Source organism: Ornithorhynchus anatinus, chromosome 18 (assembly GCF_004115215.2).
Source record: "Ornithorhynchus anatinus isolate Pmale09 chromosome 18, mOrnAna1.pri.v4, whole genome shotgun sequence".
NCBI classification, from domain to species: domain Eukaryota; kingdom Metazoa; phylum Chordata; class Mammalia; order Monotremata; family Ornithorhynchidae; genus Ornithorhynchus; species Ornithorhynchus anatinus.
The window spans coordinates 26,181,208-26,203,171 of record NC_041745.1 but is presented as its reverse complement, the minus strand read 5'-3'; the positions used below and the strand labels follow the sequence as shown (position 1 = coordinate 26,203,171).

The following is a 21,964-nucleotide window of genomic DNA, read 5'->3' as shown; positions in this document are numbered from 1 at the left end:
TGTTTCCTCACAAGGACCTCTCGGTTACACAATGGGCCCGCTTTTTTTTTAAGCTGGGGAGGGAAATTAAAAAGGACTGTTTGGGATAATCCAAACATTCATCCTCTGGGAGCACATCAAAAATTCCGGCTATTTCCAAAGCGACTACATTCTGAGCCATCATGCGTGTATGGTAGCTCGCCCCACCAGGGCTGCTGAGTTAGCCAATCGAAAAGCTCCCAGTCTGGCAGAAATCTGGACATCATGATGTCACAGGATGTCTCTTCCAACCCCACTTCCTACGACCCCTCAACGTTGCCAAAAATCACAACTTTCCTCCTGCGGGCCAAAGTTGTGGCAAGTGTGTTTTAACAGCCTCATTGGCAGTTGGGTTTTCTTTCAAAGTAGAGATGGGAGAAAGGCCACTTGGCCAGAGTCAAATGGGGTTTGTTTCGTTTTTTTAATGTACTATGCACTGAGGTAGATCAGGTTGGACCCACAGACCCACATCCCCATTTTACAGATGAGGTAACTGAGGCCCAGAGAAGTGAAGACATCTGCCCAAAGTCACACAGCAGACATGTGGTGGAGCTGGGATTAAAATTCAGGTCTTCTGATTCCAAGGCCCATGCTCTTTCCATTAGGCCATGCTGCTTCTTCCCCAAATACGTTTGAAGTTACAACCTTCTCTTCCCGAAATCGAATGGTTTGGGAGTAAATGATCCCTAGATTAAGTTATACCATCGACAGTCTGAAACAGCCAAAGTCAGTCGATTAACCATTTATAGTGACGAGTATTCACCGTGTGCAGATCTACATGCTAGACACGGGGGAGCTTCCAGAAGGAGAGAGCCTAAGGGAGAGAGCATGGGCCTGGACTAAGTCCTCTCTTCCCTTACCCCTTCTCCCTCCTGCTTCACTCTTGCACTTAGATTTGTATCCTTTTAAACACTTGACATCCACTCCACCCTCAACCCCACGGCACTTACAAACCCGTCCGTACTTTAACATCTGTCTCCCCATCCAGACTGCAAGGTCCTTGTGGAGAGGGAGCATGTCTTCCAACTCTTCCGTAACTGTACTCTCCTAAGTGCTTAGTACAGTGCTCTGCACACGGTAAGAGCTGAAGAAGACGATTGATCGATGGTTAAGAGAGCTCTGAAAATGATGTGGAATAGTCCACAAATTAGCTTGTAAAGTGAGTGCTCCTTTAACACGTGGCCTATATTCTTGAACCGAGCTCCTCAAATTATAACACTGATGCCTTAACCAGTAATAGGTGGTTACAGAAAGGGCTGATTTCCATAGGTAATAATTATAGTATTTGTTAAGTGCTTTGCACAGCAGTTTCTTCAGACACTGCATCGCCATCTGTCCCTATCCACAGATGTGCATCATGAGAAGCATGTTTCCTTATTTCCCAAGATTATTCTAACCAAAACTCATTGTGGAAAAAATAGGTAATGGAAAAACTATTTCAGGAGAAGAGGAGAGAGGAAATCCAGGCTAAAGACCAAGGATCAGAGAGAGGGCTAAGGACAGAAAAATCCATAGTGATTATTAGTGGTTGAAAGATCTAAAGACCGGCGTCCTCTAGACTCTGAGCTCACTGTGGGCAGGAGATTCTGTCCGTCTGTTATATTGTATTTTCCCAAGTGCTTAGTACAGTTCTTTGCCCACAGTAAGTGCTCAGTAAATACGACTGAATCGAATCCGCGTCCCTAAATCTTCCACTGACTTTTGAGACCATGGACGGATTACCGCATTTTTTTTCTTAGAACTTGTTCTTAGACTCCTCATCTTCAAAAGATGATAAATCTGAAGATCAAATGATATAATGTCTATGTGAACTTAGTAAACACAGGTGCCACATAAATACGAGGTATTTAATGTTGTCCTTTGCAGTTAGTCACACTGCACCTTAGTACTTTCACCTGTAAAATGGGAATGATGACCAGTAATTGAACAGTGGGTTGCTTTTCAGGTGTAGCGTGTTCAACTAGGGATGCAGCATGGAGAACTTTCCAAGCGCTTAGTACAGTGCTCTGCACACGGTAAGCGCTCAATAAATCCGATTGAATGAGCGCTTAGTACTGTTCTCTGCACACGGTAAGCGCTCAATAAATCCGACCGAATGAATAGTGGATAGAGTCAGGCCTGGGAATCAGAAGGTTATGTGTTCTAATCCCGCCCCCGCCACTTGTCTGCCGTGTGAACTTGGACAAGTCACTTCGCTTCTCTGGCCCTCAGTTCCCTCATCTGTAAAAGAGGGATTGAAACTGTCAGCCCCACGTGGGACAGGGACTGTGTCCAACCCAATTGGCTTGTACCCACCCCAGCACACAATAAGCACTTAAATACCACAGGTATTATTATTATCTGCCTCCGCCTTAGTAATTTCACCCATCTGCCTCTTCCAGTAAGAAAAAATAAGGTATTCTCACCCCTGCTTAGTCTCCTTCTGTAACTCCCCATACCACCTAAGAGGAACTCAAAGAAGTATCGCGGTCTGAGTGACTATTGACTTAATGGTCCCCTGTTGGCTTGAAAAAGCAAAGGTAACATTCCAAAACCCCTTCCCAGTTCGATACTTTCTCGGGGAGAGTCTGGTTTATTAAGCTGAGCCGTCTCCTCCCACTTCAAATGAGGAGCTCAGTAAAAGAGAAAAAAAAAAAAACCTTTAAAAACCCCTTCAGTGGATCAACACTTAAAAATACTTCATGTCGCAAAATAAGAGTGACTTGAAGTATGAGGCACTTCTACAATGTGAGCTGCTTCCGGCCCTTTCAAGACAAGGCAAAGACCAGGATAATAAACTAAATCCCGTATCCATGGCAACTGGTATTAGGCTTTTAACTTTAAACACAAAAAAACACGGAGAAAGGTAATTAGTTTTTCTGTAATATTTTCCAGGTTTATAATAGCACGCATGCCCTCTGGCTCAAACATTTGCTGTCAGTTATTGACCAGAGAGATTAATAGTCTGACTGCCATCGCCCTCTGTTCTCCCCACTCCTCACACCTGTAAAGCGGGTCAATTATTACTGCCCTCATTCTGTGAGAGATGACATTTCAGAGAGGGGGAGAGGCAAAGTAATTTCCCTACTGCTGCACCTCTGGGAAAGGAACAGAGGCGGGATTGAAACGCGAGCGGAGATCCCGCCACCCAATCCCTGCCTCCATTCCAGTTTGCCAGATTCTTCCAACCCATCCCTGCCCCTGCTCCAGCTTGCCAGATCCTTCCAAGCAATCCCTGCCTCTGTTCCAACTTGCCGGATCCTTCTAACCAATCCCACCCTCCTTTCCAGCTCGCCGGAACCTCCCAACTGATTGCTGTGTCTGTTTCAGCTCGCCGGATCCTTCCAACCAATCCGAGAATTGTCTGTTTATGTGCTAGTGTCCACTTCCAAGCGCTCAGTGCAGTGGTCTGCATACAGTAAGCGCTCAGTAAATATGATTAAATGAATGGAATTAATCCCACCCTCCATTCCGGCTTGCCAGATCTCACCGACCAATGCCGGCCTCTCTTCCGGATTGCCATTTACCTGTGAAGGAACCAAACCTTTCAAACCACTCCTGACCCCACTGAACCACGATGTGGGAGCGATTCGAGTTGGGCCATTTTCTTTGAGGAGATAAATTCCTGTCGAATACGACGATTCCTTTTAGAGACAACTACATTCAGTTCTGAGTCACCTTCTCTTTTCAATATACCCTCACTCGCCCGCGGAATTCGTCTGTTCCCCGGCTTCAGCTGCCACTTGTGCATGGATGACTCCCAGATCTATCTCACTGGACCTGACCTCTCACCTCCTCAGCAATCTGGCACCGTAAAAATCAGTATGACTAAAATCCAACTCATCTCTCCTCCCAAACGCTTTTCCTCTCTTAACATTCCCACCACCTCCTCCCCGTCTCCCAAGTCCACAACGTGGACATCGTCGATGTGGCCAGGTGGATAAAAAGCATGGGAATGGGAGGCGGAGGACCTGAGTTCTCATCCCAGCTCCGCCACTTGCCTTCTGTGTGGCCTTGGGCAAGTCATTTAAATTCTCTGGGCCTCAGTTTCCTCAACGGAAAAAATGGGGATTCAAAACCTATTCTCTCTCCCTCCTACTTAGACCGTGAGCCCCATGTGGGATGGGGACTGCGTCTGACCTGATTATCTTCTATTTACCCCACTGCTTACAATAGCGCTTGACACAGAGTGAGCACTTAACAAATACCATAAAAATAACTCCTTCTTCTCTTTAAGCATTCTTATTCCCGAATCCTGTCGGTTGTTATTCCGAAACATTTCCGGGGTCTGCCTCCTTCCTCTCAACCCACATATCCACCGTCGTGGTCTAGGCACTTGCCATATACCGCTAGACTGTAAGCTCTTCGATGGCAGGGATCGTGTACTCTATTTGTACCCTCCCAAAGACCTGGTACACTGCTCCGCACACATTTGAGTGTTCAATAAGTAGTATCGATTGATTGATAGATGTATGCTGACTAGACTAGTATTTTCAAACTCCTCGTGGATTTCCCTGGTAGAGACCTGGCACGGAAGTGGTCCGTAGTCCCTTGCTGAACCTTCGAGCCGATGAGTTCCCTGCTGCAGAGAAATCCCTGAGTCTGTCCAGAAGAGGCAGTGGCTGCCGGTGGTTAGGGTTGCCTCACGGGGGGAGCTGGACACTGGGCTGGGTGAAAAGCAGCGTGGCGTAGTGGATGCAGCACGAGTTATGAGTTCTAATCCTGGCTCCGCCACTGGTCTGCTGTGTGATTTAAGACAAGTCACTTGACTTCTCTGAGCCTTAGTTACCTCGTCTGTAAAATGAGGAATGAGACTGTGAGCCCCCATTCATTCATTCAGTCGTATTTATGAGCGCTTACTGTGTGCAGAACTCTGTACTAAGCGTTTGGAAAGTACAATTCAGCGCGGGGCAGAGACTGCGTCCAACCCAATTTGCTCGGATCCACCCCGGCATTTAATATGGTGCCTGACACCTAGTAAGCGCTTCACAAATACCATCATTATTATGATTATTATTATTAGCTCTGGTTCGTCGAGACCAACACCAGCCCCGGTTCTGGGTCCACGTATCCTCTCCCGGCAGCTCCGGGCTGACGGACGGGCCGCAAATCCGGGTCCGGAGGCTCCCTCAGAAGCCGGGTCCGTGGATAGAAACTGGGTCGGTAGCAGAACCAGAGAAAGGAATCTGGCTTCGTACCACTCCTTTGCCCAAGACCCCTTACCATTAATCACACGGCTCTGTGCTTGTTTGTGTATACGCGTGTGCGTCTGTGTGTGTCTGTGAATGTTTCCACCGCACCGGCTCCTTGCCAATCCGATCATTTATCCGATTTCCCCTGGTTCCCCAGTTTTACCTGTCCTTCCCTCACTAGCGGCCTGGAGTTGATCAAGAGATCCAGTTAATCGAACCCCCCACAACATCCTTCTGCTGAAAGGGAAGGAAAAAGAAACCTGTGCATTCTACGACATTCCCATGGCAGCCCGGGGGGGGGGGGGAATCGTCCAGGGGAGGATTTCCTGCGCCATTTCCTGGGACCGTATAAATAAAAAGAACCAGAGGAACCTTAGAATGATGAAAGTTACTTTCACACTTGGGAATACGAAACAATCAGCCCAAACAGAAAGGCCTGGCGTGTCGAAGCCGTGTAAGCAAGCAAGTCTGAAAGTCTGTGCCCTTCTTCAATCCAGGCACTCATGCGTCCCTTGTTCACACTGTCCCCCAAACCTGGAACCCCCATAAATCCACCAGACCTCAGTCTTCAAAGTTCCTCACCTTCAAAGCCCTTCGAAAGTCCCACCTCCTCTAGCAAGGTTTTCACATCTGATTATCAGACCCCGAATGTTCTCAACCCTTCAGCTGCCTCTTGACGCAGTGGACAGAGCACGGGCCTGGGATTCAGAAGGTCATGGGTTCTAATCCCAGCTCTGCCACGTGTCAGCCTTGTGACTTCTCTGTGCCTCAGTTACCTCATCTGTAAAATGGGGATTGAGGCTGTGAGCCCCATGTGGGACAGGGACCGTGTCCACCCCGTACTTGTGTCCACCCCAGCGCTTAGTGCAGTGCCTGACACATAGTAAGCACTTAAAGACCACAATGATCATTTATTCATCCTCATCCTCAGTATTTGTGGGCATATCTTTATTCTTTCACACATTCAATGTTATTTATTTGATTTCTACTAATTGTGAACATTTCTACAACTGTTTCTCCCACTAGAGTGTAAGTTCCTCATGGGAAGCGGCTGTCTTATGCGTTGGTTATACTTCCTTGAGTACAATCAATCCGTCAGATGTACTGAGCGCTTACTGCGTTCAGAGAACTATACCACGCGCTTGGGTCAGGGAGAAAATTTAAGAGAGTTTATAGATGTATTCCCTAAGGGTTTACAGTCTTAACGGATAAAATCTGGTGCACTGCATTCAGTAGAAGCTCAATAAATGCTATTCCTAATTACACTGCTCATATCTTTCACGACCAAAAAGCCCTTTAACCCATAAGCACATAGTATGCGCTTTACAAATACCATAAAAATTTCCCCCATCCAATAGCAAATATGCTCATAGTTTAAACTCTGTTGCTTTCTCCTAGCTGTCATTTATTTTAGTGTCTACCTCCCTCTCTGGAATGTAAACTCTTTGAGGGTGGGGATGATTTTTATTAATGCTACCCTACTCTCCCAACCGCTCAGTACAGTGCCAATGCTCAATAAAAGCTTTTGATTGATTGACCTACCCTTGGATTTGATGCACTTGGATTTGTAACCTCTATTCACCCCCAAACTCAGCCCGGACAGCACATATGCATATTCATAATTCATCTTTAGTGTCTGTCTCCTCCTCTCGACTTGAAGTTCCTTTAATCATTCAATCAAGCTGCGGCATTCATTGAGCACTTTGTGCAGATCTTGGCAGTGTACGACAGTTGGTAGGCAGATTCCCCGCTCACAAGCAACCGGTCGATCATATCTGAGTGCTTCCTGTGTGCAAAGCACTGTACTAAGCACTTTGGAGAGTACAATATAACAGAGTTGGTGGACATGATCCCTGCCCACAATGAGTTTACAATCCAGAGCGGGTGACAGACACATCCTCCCTCTTCGAGGGCAGGGAACGTGTTCACCAGCCTTGTCGCGGCGTACTCTCCCAAGCACTTGGTACAGTGCTCTGCCCATAGTAAGCGCTCAAAAAATACCACCGATGGATTCATACAACCGGCTCCACCATCGGAAGCCCTTCAGCCAGGTTCTACGATCCTCGCTCAAGGACCAGATGTCCCCTGTGCCTTCGGCATTGTATCAGAAGCCAGACTGTCACGTCAAGAGTAGCTCCTGATCATAATTCTTGTCAGAACAGCAATTCCGACTGTAGCTATCCTCTCCAGACAGAACTGAGCTCAACGGGGGATCCAGGAAGGACTTGGAAGGGAGTTATTAGCCTAGATTAGCTTCCCTCCCAGGCCCAGCTAACCTTGCCTTGTCTCATCCCCTTGGGAACTTTAGCATCACCTGGGGTCTGGAAGAAGGCTATTTACTTGCCCGGCAGCTTAACAGGGAGAGACAACTGCAGGAATCTCACTAAATTCCAACCCCGTGTAATTTCCATGTAAATGCCGTGCCCTGCGTTCTCCCCGGTGCCATATAGAAAGTGGCGTTAATGTAGACACATCCCATAAATGTTTTATGAAAGAAATAATGGATTTCTTGTAACTTTAAATGAAGTTCATTTTTCAGCACCTGACTCACAGAGAGGATCTCCCAGGATGATTTAACGAAAACTGCCCAGATCGAGAAAGGTTTTTTTTGTCCCCATAATGGAAACTTATTGGAGAAAAAAAGTTTTATCAAGCAATAAATAAATAAAAAAGCTGCCCCTTCTGCGTGAATACCAAATATAGGATTCTCTTTCAAAGTCTCTGAGAAAATGGCTCGGCTAATCCTCTCTCCTGGCAAGTCTTTGAAAGTCTGCCTAACAAAGTGTATGGTTACTACATTTAAACTTAGCAAAACCCCAAGGAATACTGTTTTACAGTTTATTTTTTTTTTTCCCTCTTATCAAGTTGGCTCACAATTTATGTCTTAAAACACTCATTCTGCTTATGGGAACATGTAATCCATTTTAACCCAGCACATTAAGATTCACTGTGTGGTTTGCCTAATGGATGGGAGAATTTTTGTTTTGTCTACGGCTAAATTTAACATCCCTGCCTGCCTCTGTAGTTAGCCTTGCTATCAGAGCGAGATTCTTGAAAGGGCCTAAAGAATGATGCAGTGTGAGAATGAGTTGGGGCTCAAAGCTGGAGAGAAGAGCTTTCATTTAGGTGTACCTGATTAGGTTTCCTTTGTGGCATGGAATCTTTTATATTTTTTTTCCACCAACTAAGCACCAATTTAACAGTGACCTCTTAAGCTGCAGATTATGAGACCAGAACGGGGGGGCCCCATGCATGAGGGATGTCCTGGAAATAGCAGGAGCATGGGAGTCAGAAGGTCATGTGTTCTAATCCCGGCTCTGCCACTTGTCTGCTGTGTGACCTTGGGCAAATCACTTCACTTCTCTGAGCCCCAGTCATCTCATCTGTAAAATGGGGATTAAGACTGTGAGTTCCATGTGGGACAGGGACTGTGTCCAGCCTGATTTGCTTGTATCCACCTCAGCACTTAATACAGTGCCTGGCGTATAGTGAGCGCTTAACAAATGCCATCATTATTATTCTGCCCTGACATACAACTTCGCTTTCTGAAACCTTCTTTGGGATCTCATGTCATCTCTTGGGATGAGAATGTGTCTGTGATATAGTACTCTCCCACGTGCTTAGTACAGGGCTCTGCACACAGTAAGCACTCAATACATTTGACTGATTGACTTTTGGATCACAGAGCTCCTTGCCAGATCAAAAATCCTGGGCACGGCAACCCGGGGAACTTTGACTCTAAAAAGGGAAAGCAAGAAAAGAAAGGCCTTGTCCCTCTTCACTGATGAGAGAAGCCTCCTTGCCATTCAACCTGTACCCTTTCATCTCCATCCTTCCACTCCTTGCTGCGACTCAGATAATCACAGCAACCCTGCCTTTTGCAGGAAGACTCCAAGCCCAGTTCTCCACGGGCTGGTGGTTCTGAAGATAAAGACACCGACACAAGTTTGGTCATCAGAAAGCAGCACCACAGCTACAATCGGTAGAAACTCCTCATCGTCCGCTTTAAAGCGCTCAGTCGTGTTGCCCCTTCCTTCCTCCCCTTACTCTCCCACTGCAATCCAGCCTACACACTTCACTCCTCTAATGCTAACCTTCCCACGGTACCTCGTTCTTGTCTACCTTGCTGCCAAACTCTCACTCACGTCCTACCTCTGGCCTGGAATGCCCTCCCTCATCACATCTGACGGACAATTACTCTCCCCGCCTTCAAAACCTTATTGAAGGCACATCTCCTCCAAAATGCCTTCCCCAACTAAGACCTCTTCCCGTTTCTTCCACTTCCTCCTGCACCGTCCTGACTTGCTCCCTTTATTCATTCCCCCTCTCAGTCCCACAGCACTCACGTTTATATCTGTAATTCATTTACTTATATTAATGTCTGTCTCCCCTTCTAGACTGGAAGCTTGTTGTGGGCAGGGAATGTGTCTGTTTCTTGTTATAATGTAATAATCATAATAATTATGGTATTTATTAAGCACTTACTACATGCCAAGCACCGTTCGAAGCGCTGGGTAGATACAAGGAAATCAGGTTGTCCCACGTGGGGCTCACAGTCTTCATTCCCATTTTACAGATGAGGGAACTGAGGCACAGAGAAGTTAAGTGGCTTGCCCAAGGTCACACAGCAGACAAGTGGTGGAGCCTGGTTTAGAACCCAAGTCCTCTGACTCCCAAGCCCGTGCTCTTTCCACTAAGCCGTGCTCTTTCTCAGTGTACTCTCCCAAGCACTTAGTACAGTGCTCTCCATACAGCAAGTGCTCAATGATCCAATTGACTGACTGAATGACCTACTATTTATTGAACATTTATCTGGTGCAGAACACTGAAATGAGCGCTAGGGTGAATTCCATTCAAAAAAGCTACAGTGGGCAGTCATCTGTTTTTATACCGGACAGTCTGATTTTCAGCCGTCGTGTCTCCCGTCTGGGATGGTTCCAGAGCCGGGTGCCTTTTTGCCCAGCATTTTGTGGTATTTGTCACTGTGTGCCAAACGCTGTGCTAATCACTGGGGTAAATACAAGATAATGGGGTCGGACACAGTCTCCGTCCACATGGGACTCACGGTCTAAGGGGAAGGGAGAATCCTGGGCTCACAGTCTCAATCACCATTTTTACAGATGAGGCAACTGAGTAACAGAGGAGTGAAGTGACTTGCCCGGGTCACCCACCAGGTAAGTGGCAGAGCCCAAATTCTGCCTCCCAGGACCGTGCTCTAGCCGCTAGGCCATGCTGCTTCTTGTGAAGAAGCAGCGTAGAAATACATGTTCTATATGTTTGCGTCAGGATCCAAACAGGGCGATGGTGCACCTTCTTTGGGGAGAGCGCTGAGCTAGAACCATCCAGCATTTATCAGTCATATAACTGTGTGCAGAACACTGTACTAAGCCCTCGGAAGAGTACGATACAACGATAAACAGACATAGTCCCTGCCCACAGTGAGCTTACAGGCGAGAGAGGGACAGAGACATAAATATAAATAACTAAATCAGCAGACTGGTTCCCTGCCCGTAACAAGCTTACATTTTAAAGGGGACTGTCTCCTCTCCAGGACATTGCTTAGGCAGAAAGCATGAGATTCTATAGGTTTTAATTTCCATTATTTATTTAGTTTTCATTTTTTCCAAGCCCCCAATACCGGTTTTAGTATCATGTATTTCCAGATCATGGGCAATATGTTTTCTCTCTTCCTTACCATGAGCCTGCCCTGAGCCAGCTGAGTACTATTTTTTGATAAGGACATCCTGTGTTTATTTTCAGGTCTAAGCTTAGAAAGATCAGGCTTTCAACTATCAGAGTTAAGAATGAGAGGACAGAAATAAACAATTCAAAATAACAAATACCTGAATGATGGTCTCAATCCTGATGGGGAAGCCCCCGGGCTAGCAGAGCCACGGCCCTCCATTCCCACTCTGAGTAGAAGACGGAGCTTCTGCCCTCAAGGAACTTCCTTCCCTGTGGGTATAAAAGAGGATGTCTGGAAGTGTTTTGTCTGGGCTAGTAGTTAAAGAGAGTGCCTTGCAATAATTCACTGGGAAACCAGACTTACTTCCTGCAGAGGTCTGTTATGTAGTAGGTACTTCCTGGAAGAGCCTCCATTAATCAAAGCTAATTGGGTTCCCCTTGGCCTTGTTAATTGGGCTTGTAATAGTAGTAATGCCCAGAGTAGTCACAGTCGTATTTAGAATAATAATAATGTTGGTTTTTGTTAAGCGCTTACTATGTGCCATTCATTCGTTCATTCGGTCGTATTTATTGAGCGCTTACTGCGTGCAGTAAGCGCACGGTGCTAAGCACTTAGTACAACTCAGCAATAAAGAGGGATAATCCCTGCCACGTCGGGTTTACAGTCTAGGAGCGGGGAGACAGACATCAAAACAAGTAAAGAGGCAGCCCATCAGTTTCATTACCCCATTTATTTTGTTAACGAAATGTACATCGCCTCGATTCTATTTAGTCGCCATCGGTTTTTACGAGACGTTCTTCCCCTCGACTCTATTCATCGCCATCGTTCTCGTCCGTCCGTCTCCCCCGATCGGACCGTGAGCCCGTCAGACGGCAGGGACCGTCTCTATCTGTTGCCGACTTGTTCGTCCCAAGCGCTTAGTACAGTGCTCTGCACACAGTAAGGGCTCCATAAATACTATTGAATGAATGAATGAACGAAATCAAATTACATACGCATATCTAAACCAAAAAACAGGCATTAATGTAAATAAATAAAATGACAGATATGTACATCTGTGCTGTGGGGCGGGGAAAGGGGGCGTTGAGCAAAGGGAGCAAGTCGGGGGTGGAGTGGATAGAGCATGTGCCAGGCACTGTGCTAAGCGCTGGAGTGGATACAGGCAAATGGGGTTGGACACAGTCCCTGTCCCAGGTGGGGCTCATACTCTCAATCCCCATTTTACAGATGAGGCATCAGCTGCTGGCAGTGTGCAAAGCACTGTACTAGGCCCTGGGAGAGAAAAAATAAAATTAGAAACAGTCCCTGGCCATCAAAGGGCTCACAGTCGAAGAATATAAACGATGGTGGGAGGGAGGCGGGGAGGACTGGCAAAAAAACACTTAATGAGCGTTGGAACGATAGAACGCTAAAACGGTGTTAAACCCCCACGTGGGACAACCTGGTTCCCCTGTATCTACCCCAGCGCTTAGAACAGTGCTCTGCGCATAGTAAGCGCTTAACAAACACCAACATTATTATGTGAAAGACAAGAACAAATACACAAAATAAAAACAAAAATCAGCAGGGCGCCGCGGCTAGAAGAGCAGAACTTTAGGCTCCTTGTGGTTCAGGGTCGAAAGCAGCACGCCCGTGGCCACGGGGGCCTCGACAGCCGACACCAGCCTTTCCAGGGCTCTGAGGAGGTTCTCGTCCTTCGCGTCCTGCTGTTTTCCCCACCAGGCTGGTCTCCCCCGATTAGACCGTAAGCCCCTCAAAGGGCAGGGACTGTCTCTGTTGCCGATTTGTACAATCCAAGCGCTTAGTACGGCGCGCTGCACGTAGTAAGCGCTCAATAAATACTATCGAATGAATGAAAGAGTGAAAAGCAGGAGGGAATGGACTCTTCTCCAGGACGCAAAGGAGAGTCAGGGTGGGTTCTGACATATCCAGAGCACGTTGGAACGAGAGCCCTGTGGGGCAGGGAGTGAAGGTCACGGTGTTCCTGGTCGGTCGCCCAGCCGACGTGGAGAGAGGCCAAGGCCGTGCAGCTGCTGAGATGACTGGGAAGGGGATCCCCGAACCACTGGAGGCCAGTTATTAAGTACTTACTTTATGCCAAGCACTGGAGACATCAGATACGGTCCCTATCCCAAGAGGGCCACCCGGTCTAACAGGGAGGGAGAGTAGATATTTTACCCGGCTTTTACGGTTGAGGAAACATTTCACCTCGATTACTGCCTCAGCCCCTTTGCTGACCTCCCAGCCTCCCGTCTCTCCCCACTCCGGTCCATATTTCACTCTGCTGCCCAGAGGGTTTCTCTACGGAATTGTTCCAACGTTCCTCTGTCCTCAAGAAACTCCAGCGGTTGCCCTTCCACCTCCACATCGAACAGAAGTTCCTCACCGTTGCTTTTAAAGCGCACGATCACTTGGCTCCCTTCGTTCATTCAATTCTATTTACTGAGCGCTTACTCTGTGACGCTTTATTACTCTCCTACTACAACCCAGCCCCCACACTTTACCCTTCTAATGCCAATCGTCTCACCGTACCTCCGTCTCGTCTGTCTTGCCGCCGACCTCTTGTCTGTGCCCTGCCTCTGGTCTGGAACACCCTCCTTCCACAGATCTGACAGACAACGACTCTCCCCCTCATTCAAAGCCTCGTTGAAAGCCCATCTCCTCCAAGAGGCCTTCCTTCACCAAGCCCTTCTTCCCTCTCCTCCCTCTCCCTTCCGCGTCACCCTCATCTGTTCCCTTTATTCCTCCCCCTTCCGGCCCCACGGCACTTATGTAGGTATCTTGTAATTTCTTTATTCATATTAATGTCTGCCTCCCCCTCTGTGGTGGGTAGGGAACGTGTCTGTTCTATTATACTCTCCCAAGTGCTTAGTACAGTGTTCCGCGCACAGTAAGCGCTCAATAGGTACAATTGACTGAGGCCAAGAGGAACGAAGTGGCCCGCCCAAGGTCACACAGCAGACAAACAAGCAGAGAAGCAGTGTGGCTCAGTGGATAGAGCAAGGGCCTGGAACTCAGAAGGACTTGGGTTCTAATCCCGAGTTTGCCACGTGTCCACTGGGTGACCCTGGGCAAGTCATTTAAGTTTTCTGGGCCCCAGTTACCTTATTTTAAACCTGGGATTAAGCGTGTGAGCCCCACGGGGGACAGGGACTCCGTCCGACCTGATTAACTTGTATCGACCCCGACGGAACAGTGCCCGGCACATAGTAAGCGCTTAACGAGTACCATTATCATTATCATTACCAGTCCCGGGCTCCCTCCTCTAGGCCAGATGGTCTGCAGAGAGGAGCAGGACTTCTGGACTAGAATGAGAGCAACAGTCAGACCGGTGCCAGCGAAGGATCCTGTTCTGGCCCAAGGCACGAATGCGGATGGGCCAATATGAAAAGAGGCTCAAGTTAGCAGCAGGGAGCTCCCTTTACCCCAGATGTCAGGGCTTCCTGCCTCTGGCCCGGCCGGGCCCGATGCCAACCGTTTAATAAACGCGGGGCCTGAAAGAAGGATTTTAGCAGGCACCAAGCTCCTGTCATCATCTGGGTGTTCCTTGGACCTTCACCGACTGTCCGAGTCGTTCCAGGATGGGCAACAACTCAGCAGATTCCTGTTTCTCCTCGGCTTTGGGGAGTCTGGAAAATCCCTCCGGCCTAAGGAGTTCTGGTGTAGATCTGGAGGGGGTGGCTGGGGGGCATCCGGGGAGCCTCTCCGTTTTCCCAGAGGGGACACTCTCTCCGCCCCCTCGTCGGTAAACTGCTTCTCGGGCCGAAAAAGAAAGAAAACGCCCAACTGCCTCAAGATACGTGAGACCCTCGTCTCCCCGTGAAGGAGCCCATGATGGAGGAAAGGTAACTAAGTGGGTATCAGGAAGAATCCGAGGCCTGGAGTGTTAGAAAGGGCTCACCCACCCCCACGAGGTCAGGGCGATGTTTTTTCTCAGGCCGCTGTCCCCTTGATACAGCACCCCCAAAGTCCAGAGAGCGGTCTAAGTAACGATGGCATTTGTTAAGCGCTTACTGTGGGCAAAGCACTGTTCTAAGCGCTGGAGAGGCTACGGGGTGATCAGGTTGTCCCACAGGGGGCTCACGGTCTTAATCCCCATTTTACAGACGAGGTAACTGGGGCCCAGAGAAGTTCAGTGACTTGCCCAAAGTCACACAGCCGACGAGCGGCTGAGCCGGCATTTGAACCCATGACCTCTGACTCCCGAGCCCGTGCTCTTTCCACTGAGCCATGCCGTCTAAGGGAAGGAACAAGGGTCCGGGAGACAGAGGGCCTGGGTTCTAATCCCGTCTCTGCTACTTGCCTTTCTGCGTTTATCAATTTTTTTGACTTCTTTTTAATGGCATTTGTTACGTGCTTATGTGCCAGGCGCCGTACTAAGCCCTGAGGTAGTTACAAGATTGTCAGGTTGGACATAGTTTCTGTCCAGCATGGGGCTCACAGTCTTCATCCCCAATCTGAAGATGAGGTAACCGAAGCAGAGAGAAGTGACCTGTCCAAAGTCACAAAGCAGATAAGTGGCGGGATTAGAACCCAGGTCCTCTGACTCCCAGGCCCGGGCTCTATCCACTAGGCCATGCTGTCTTCCAACTCTATTATATCGTACCCTCCCGGCACTCAGAACTGTGCTCCGCTTACGGAAAGGGCTCGACAAACATGATTGATCGATTGCCCTCTGGAGTTGATGGGAAGAACCCGCCGCCCCCCCATCTCAGAGACCAACAAGAATGGCTGTGACCCCGTGAGATTTAATAATAACAATAATAATAATAGTGGGATTTGTTAAGGCTTTACTAGGTGTGGCTACGAGAAGCGGCGTGGCTCAGTGGAAAGAGCCAGGGCTTGGGAGTCAGAGGTCACGGGTTCGAATCCCGGCTCTGCGACTCGGCAGCTGTGTGACTGGGGGCAGGTCACTTAGCTTCTCTGGGCCTCAGTTCCCTCATCTGTAAAATGGGGATTAACTGGGAGCCTCACGTGGGACAACCCGATTCCCCCGTATCTACCCCAGCGCTTAGAACGGTGCTCTGCACATAGTAAGCGCTCCACAAATACCAGCATTATTGTTATTATTATTAAAATGGGGATTAAGACTGTGAGCCCCTCGTGGGACACCCTGATTCCCCTCTGTCTACCCCAGCGCTTAGAACAGTGCTCTGCACATAGTAAGCGCTTAACAGATACCAACATTATTATTATTATTATTAAAATGGGGATTAACTGGGAGCCTCACGTGGGACCACCTGATGACCCTGTATCTAACCCAGCGCTTAGAACAGCGCTCTGCACATAGTAAGAGCTTAACAAATACCAGTATTATTATTATTATTATTATTAATCCCGGCTCTGCCGCTTGCCAGCTGGGTGATTTGGGGCAAGTCGCTTCACTTCTCTGTGCCTCAGTTACCTCATCTTTAAAATGGGGATTAAAACCGTGAGCCCCACGTGGGACAACCCGATCACCTTGCTTCCCCCAGCGCTGGCACCTAGTAAATGCTTAGCAAATAGCACAATACTAATTAATGATAATTACCAGAGAGGAGCACTGGGAGGAGGGAATCTCTCTTGTTCCCGGGTCGGGGACTTCAACCAGATAGACTTAAATCCCCCCGAGCGTTTCGAGTTCAAAATTTGGGTCGTGCGTGGATGAAGACGCAGGTCTCCGCCGACAGACAACTGGCCCTGGCCTTTTCTGCCTGCCGAGTTGGCAGAAATCCGTCCCTTCTCGCAAAAGGACCGCACTGCCCATCCACGAGCCATTTAAAATCAGGGCAGCAGCTTAACAAGCGAAGCGTTCATATCCTGCAATTGGCAGAATTGTGCTGGTCAAGAACCGGGGAAGCCGCACGGCACAGTGGATAGAGCGCGGGCCTAGGAGTCAGAAGGTCGTGGGTTCTAATCCTGTCTCCCCTGTCCGCTGTGTGGCCTTGGGGAAGTCACTTTAACTTCTCTACGCCTCGGTTGCCTCATCTGTAAAATGGAGATTAAGACTGTGAGCCCCGTGTGGGACGGGAACTGCGTCCATCCCGGTTAACTTGTATCCACCCCGGCACTTAGAGCAGTGCTTGACACATAGTAAGCCCTAACGGATACTATCATTATTATTGTTATTATTACAGTACAACAGAGCTGATGGAGTACGGTGCTTGGTACGGCCCAAAGCACTTAGCACAGTGCTCTGCACACGGTAAGCACTCAGTAAATATGATCGAATGTATGAACAGACGTGTTCCCTGCCCGCAACGATGACTCTCCAGCTGGCTCTCGGCTACGTTATTCGGCGCGTTAGTGTGGGTCGGTAGCTCTCTGAAATGGAGAGTTCGCCAAGTAGCCAAACATTAGGGTGAAAGCTTGGGTCTGGTGAACCCTCGGGCCACGGAATCAGCAGCCAGTTGAGTTCGCGGGCCCGCAAGTCCTCTAACTCGCTGCCACTCATCTCCCAGGGATGAAACGGGGCGAGTTCTTCCAAGCCAAATAGTTTTCAGAGTTTATGACCGCCTGTTGCGGAGTATTAACGGGTGACCGTTCGAGATGTGAGTTGGAAGCTCACCAACGCCACAGCTCTCGTCCTTTTTTTCCCCCTTTTCTCTTTTAACAGGCTCTGCCGGGGACTTGGGCAAGATGAAAAGTTCAAAGCAGCTCTGTCAGGCAAGCGAGAGGGAGAGGGATCAATTTGCAGTGCAGGGGCCTGGGGGGTGGGGTGATTTAATCCTCACTTAATAAATAATGAGAATAACTATAGAATTTGTTAAGCGCTTACTATGTGCCCAGCACTGTTCTGAACAATGGGGTAGATGCAAGGGAAATCAGGTTGGACACAGTCCCTGTCCCACGTGGGGCTCACAGTCTTAATCCCCAGTTCACAGTGAGGTAACTGAGGCGCAGAGAACAGTAATAATAATAATTGTGGTATCTGTTAAGTGCTTACTACGTACCAGGCACTGTACTAAGCGCTGGAGTGGATACAAGCAAATTAGGTTGGACACCGTCCCTGTCCCACATAGGGTTCATCGTCTTAATCCCCATTTTACAGATGAGGTAACTGAGGCCCAGAGAAGTGAATTTCCCCAGGTCACATAGCCGACAAGTGGCAGATCCTGGATTCGAACCCAGGTCCTTCTGATTTCACGGCCCATGCTTTACCCACCAGGCCACGCTGCTTCTCAAGTTGACATTTCTCTACCTGCGGTGACGGTAATATCTTGGAAAAGAGGCAGTTAAATATCTCAACTCTCTGGGATTTGTGTAAATATCACATCTAAATAAAAGCCAACATTTTAATGAGCGTCTCAGTGTCTATCCCTTGGCATGGGAGGGTACAGTGGCATGACAAGAGTACAGTTTGAAAATGGAAGAATGGATTTATTTTCGATACACCGAGAAAGGAGTTGAAAGAAGAGGGAACGTAAATAGCCAGCATGTAAGCACCCTGCGTGGAAACCAAAGCAAGGAGCAGTGATTAGCAACATTAAACCAAAACACAAATTGAATCTCACAATTCTCCGAATCACTCCTTTCTGTTATTCTCTTGAACTCGCCTCAGGGATTTCTGCTCCCTTGATCTGACCTCAGCGCCTCATCCCTTGAGGAACACGACTGTCGTTTCCATGGAACAAAAATTCTAGACTTTCTGTTAGAAACTGACCAAACGACCCAGTCTTTCCTCAAACCTGGAATAGCCAAAGCGCTCTCACCTGCTTTTCTGGTTTAAAAATCTTCTCCCTGGTAAGGAAAATGGAATGGGCCCGGTCCACTCTCCCCTACTGGCCTGCTGTGTGACCTTGGGAGAGTCACTTACCCTCTCTGTAAAATGGGGAGAAGGTACCTGCTCTCCCTACTTCTTAGATTGTAAGCTTGTTGTGGGCGGGGAATATGTCTACCAGATCTGTTCATTCATTCAGTAGTATTTATTGAGCGCTTACTATGCGCAGAGCACTGTACTAAGCGCTTGGAACGGACAAATCGGTAACAGGTGGAGACGGTCCCTGCCCTTTGACGGACTTACGGTCTAATCGGGGGGGGGGGGAGGGGGGGAGATCTGTTGTATCGTCATCTCCCAAACCCTTAGTATCGTGCTCTGAACGCAGTAAGCAGCATGAACTAGGGGATAGAGCACAGGCCTGGGAGTCAGAGTGAACTGGGTTCTAATTCTGGCTCCGCCATTTGTCCGCTGGGTGACCTTGGACAAGTGGCTTTACTTCTCTGTGCCTCGGTGACCTCCTTAGTAAACTGGGGATTAAGACTGTGAACCCCATGTGGGACACGAACTGTGTCCGGCCTGATTGATGTGTATCTACTCCGGGGCTTAGTACAATGTCCGGCACTTAGTAAGCACCAAACGAATACCATATAAAAAGTAAGTGCTTAATAAATACCACTGATTGATTGGACTGTGAATCCGTGTGAAACAAGGACTTATCTGATCTGATTTATTTTTTTTTTTTTACCTACCGCATCACTTACCAGCGCTAAGCACTTGATGAAGCCCGTGAGAAGCAGCATGGCCTAGTAGATAGAGCACGGGTCCGGGAATCAGAAGTACCTGGGTTCCAAACCCCGCTCCGCCACTTGTCTGCTGTGTGACCTTGGGCAGATCACTTCACTTCTCTGTACCCCCGTTACCTCGGCTGTAAAATGGGGATTAAGACCGTGAGCCCCACGCGGGACAGGGACTGGGTCTAACCCGATTTGCTTGCATCCGCCCCAGCGCTTAGTAGAGCGCCGGGTACATAGTAAGTGCTTAACAAATACCGCAATCATTATTATTTGTAACGTAACTAGGGTTTCCAGGATCTTCTTCTTTCGACCTGAAGTCCTGGTGTCCAAAGAACTTCTTTGGAAACAGCAAATTATCCCTCTCTTTCGCTCAGGGTGGAAAGGGGGCTATGCCCTTTTTTTCGCCGTCCCCATATCTCCCCTGAGATAGCTCCGGGGCAGAATTTTGCCAGTAGGGTCCACCTTGTGATAACCAACGTGGGAATTCCCCCTGAAGGAGTCACTGGAATCGGAAGACCGTCCGAAGCCTTGCCAAGGAAGTCCTAACTCGGGAATTGTCCACCCCTTCCAATCAGAGACAGGGTGTTTAATAGGGAAGGTTGGCAAAAAAGGGACTATTGCTAACATACAACTAACTTGGGAGCAATCCTAAAAAGAGCGCCATCGGAGAAAGAGAAAACTGAAAAGTGACTCCAGCTCCTGCCAGCACTAGGTATTAATTCAACCAATCAATCAGGAAACGTGTCTGTTATGGTTGTTATATTGTACTCTCCCAAGGACTCATGGCCTATTAGACGGAGCACAGGCCTGGGAGTCAGAAGGTCATGGGTTCTAATCCCAGCTCCGCCTTTAGTCTGCTCTGTGTGACCTTTCATTCAAGTCACTTCTCTTCTCGGTGCCTCAGTTACCTCATCTGTAAAATGGGGACTGTGAGCCCCATGGGGGACAGACACCGCGCGTCTGACCTGATTACCTTGTATCTACCTCAGGGCTTAGAACAGTGCTTGGCACATGGTGAGTTCTTATCAAATGCCATAAGCATTATGATTATTATTATGTTGGTATTTTTTTAAGCGCTTACTGGGTGCAGAGCACTGTTCTAAGCGCTGGGGTAGACACAGGGGAATCAGGTCGTCCCACGTGGGACTCACGGTCTTCATCCCCATTTTGCAGATGAGGTAACTGAGGCACAGAGAAGTGAAGTGACTCGCCCACAGTCACACAGCTTATTATCATCACAGTGATGCGATTGATTGATTGAGCACTTATTGTGTGCAGAGCACTGTACTGGGCCGCTTGTCAGCTGTGTGACTCTGGGCAAGTCACTTAACTTCTCTGTGCCTCAGTTCCCTCATCTGTAAAATGGGGATGAAGACTGTGAGCCCCACGTGGGACAACCTGATTCCCCTGTGTTTACCCCAGCGCTTAGAACAGTGCTCTGCACATAGTAAGCGCTTAACAAATACCAACAATAGACCAGGGTTGGTAGACACGCTCCATGCCCACAGTGAGCTTAGATTTGGTTCTGTAAATTATAGAAATGGGAGGGACGGAGGGAAGGAAGGGTATATTCGTTCTTCGTAGTCCTGTGCCATTTTGAAGTCCTATGCCTCTGCTGTCTCTGTTCTTTATCTTCTTGATTATGCGTCTGTCGCATCTCTCCAATCTCCCCGCGTTCCCTGAATGGAGAGACCATAGAACCGTACCTTGCACTTCCTCTGTAGAGCTTCTGAAGTTCAGTCCTAGACTGTAAGCTCACTGTGGGCAGGAATGTGTCTGTTTGTTCTCATATTGTACTCTCCCAAGCACTTAGTACAGTGTTTTGCACACGGTAAGCGCTCAATGAGTATGCTTGAATAATAATAGCGTTGATGTTTGTTAAGCGCTTACTACGCGCGGAGCACTGTTCTAAGCGCTGGGGTAGATACAGGGTCATCGGGTTGACCCACGTGAGGCTCCCAGCTAATCCCCATTTTACAGATGAGGGAACTGAGGCACAGAGAAGTGAAGTGACTCGCCCACAGTCACGCAGCTGACGAGCGGCGGAGCCGGGAGTCGAACTCGTGACCTCTGACTCCGAAGCCCAGGCTCTTTCCACTGAGCCACGCTGCTTCCAGCGATGATGATGACTGAATGAAAGGCACCAGTGATGCTTCAGTAGCACAGTGTGTTTGCTACATTTGAAACCAGTGGTCCGTGTTGTTAATAACTCATTTCCTCTTGTCACTGCCTGGATGTACCCAACAACCGTACTCTCGTTGAGAGCAGGAATGTGTTCTATCAAACTCTCCCAAGTGCTTAGTACGGTACTTCGCACGCACTACGCGCTCAATAAATATGACTGAACTGAATGAACCATACCCTCAGAAGTAGATCCCCAGCAACCCTGGCGACCCACTTCTTAGACGAGATTGATTCCGCGATTAATGATTTCAATTAATAAAATTTCACCCTCTACAATTAATTTGCCTTAGGACGCAAGCACCAAATTACACCCTCCATAAAGATTCCATAAAATTAGCAGATTCCATAAAATCAGAGTTTAGCACTTAGAACGATACATTTTTAAAAGAAGCCCCTTAAAGGGACCGTGCAT

The 21,964-nt window shown here is 48.3% G+C and overlaps 1 protein-coding gene across 1 annotated transcript in view; it reads right to left on the bottom strand.

The window, feature by feature from the left end:
• The window catches only part of SPON2 (spondin 2), an 82,239-nt gene extending 71,093 nt beyond the window's left edge, over positions 1-11,146 (bottom strand). The window contains exon 1 of the mRNA XM_016228302.3: positions 11,033-11,146. The gene's annotated coding sequence lies outside the window, so the exon portion shown is untranslated. The remainder of the gene's footprint in view (positions 1-11,032) is intronic.
• Between the last annotated feature and the right edge of the window lie 10,818 nt (positions 11,147-21,964).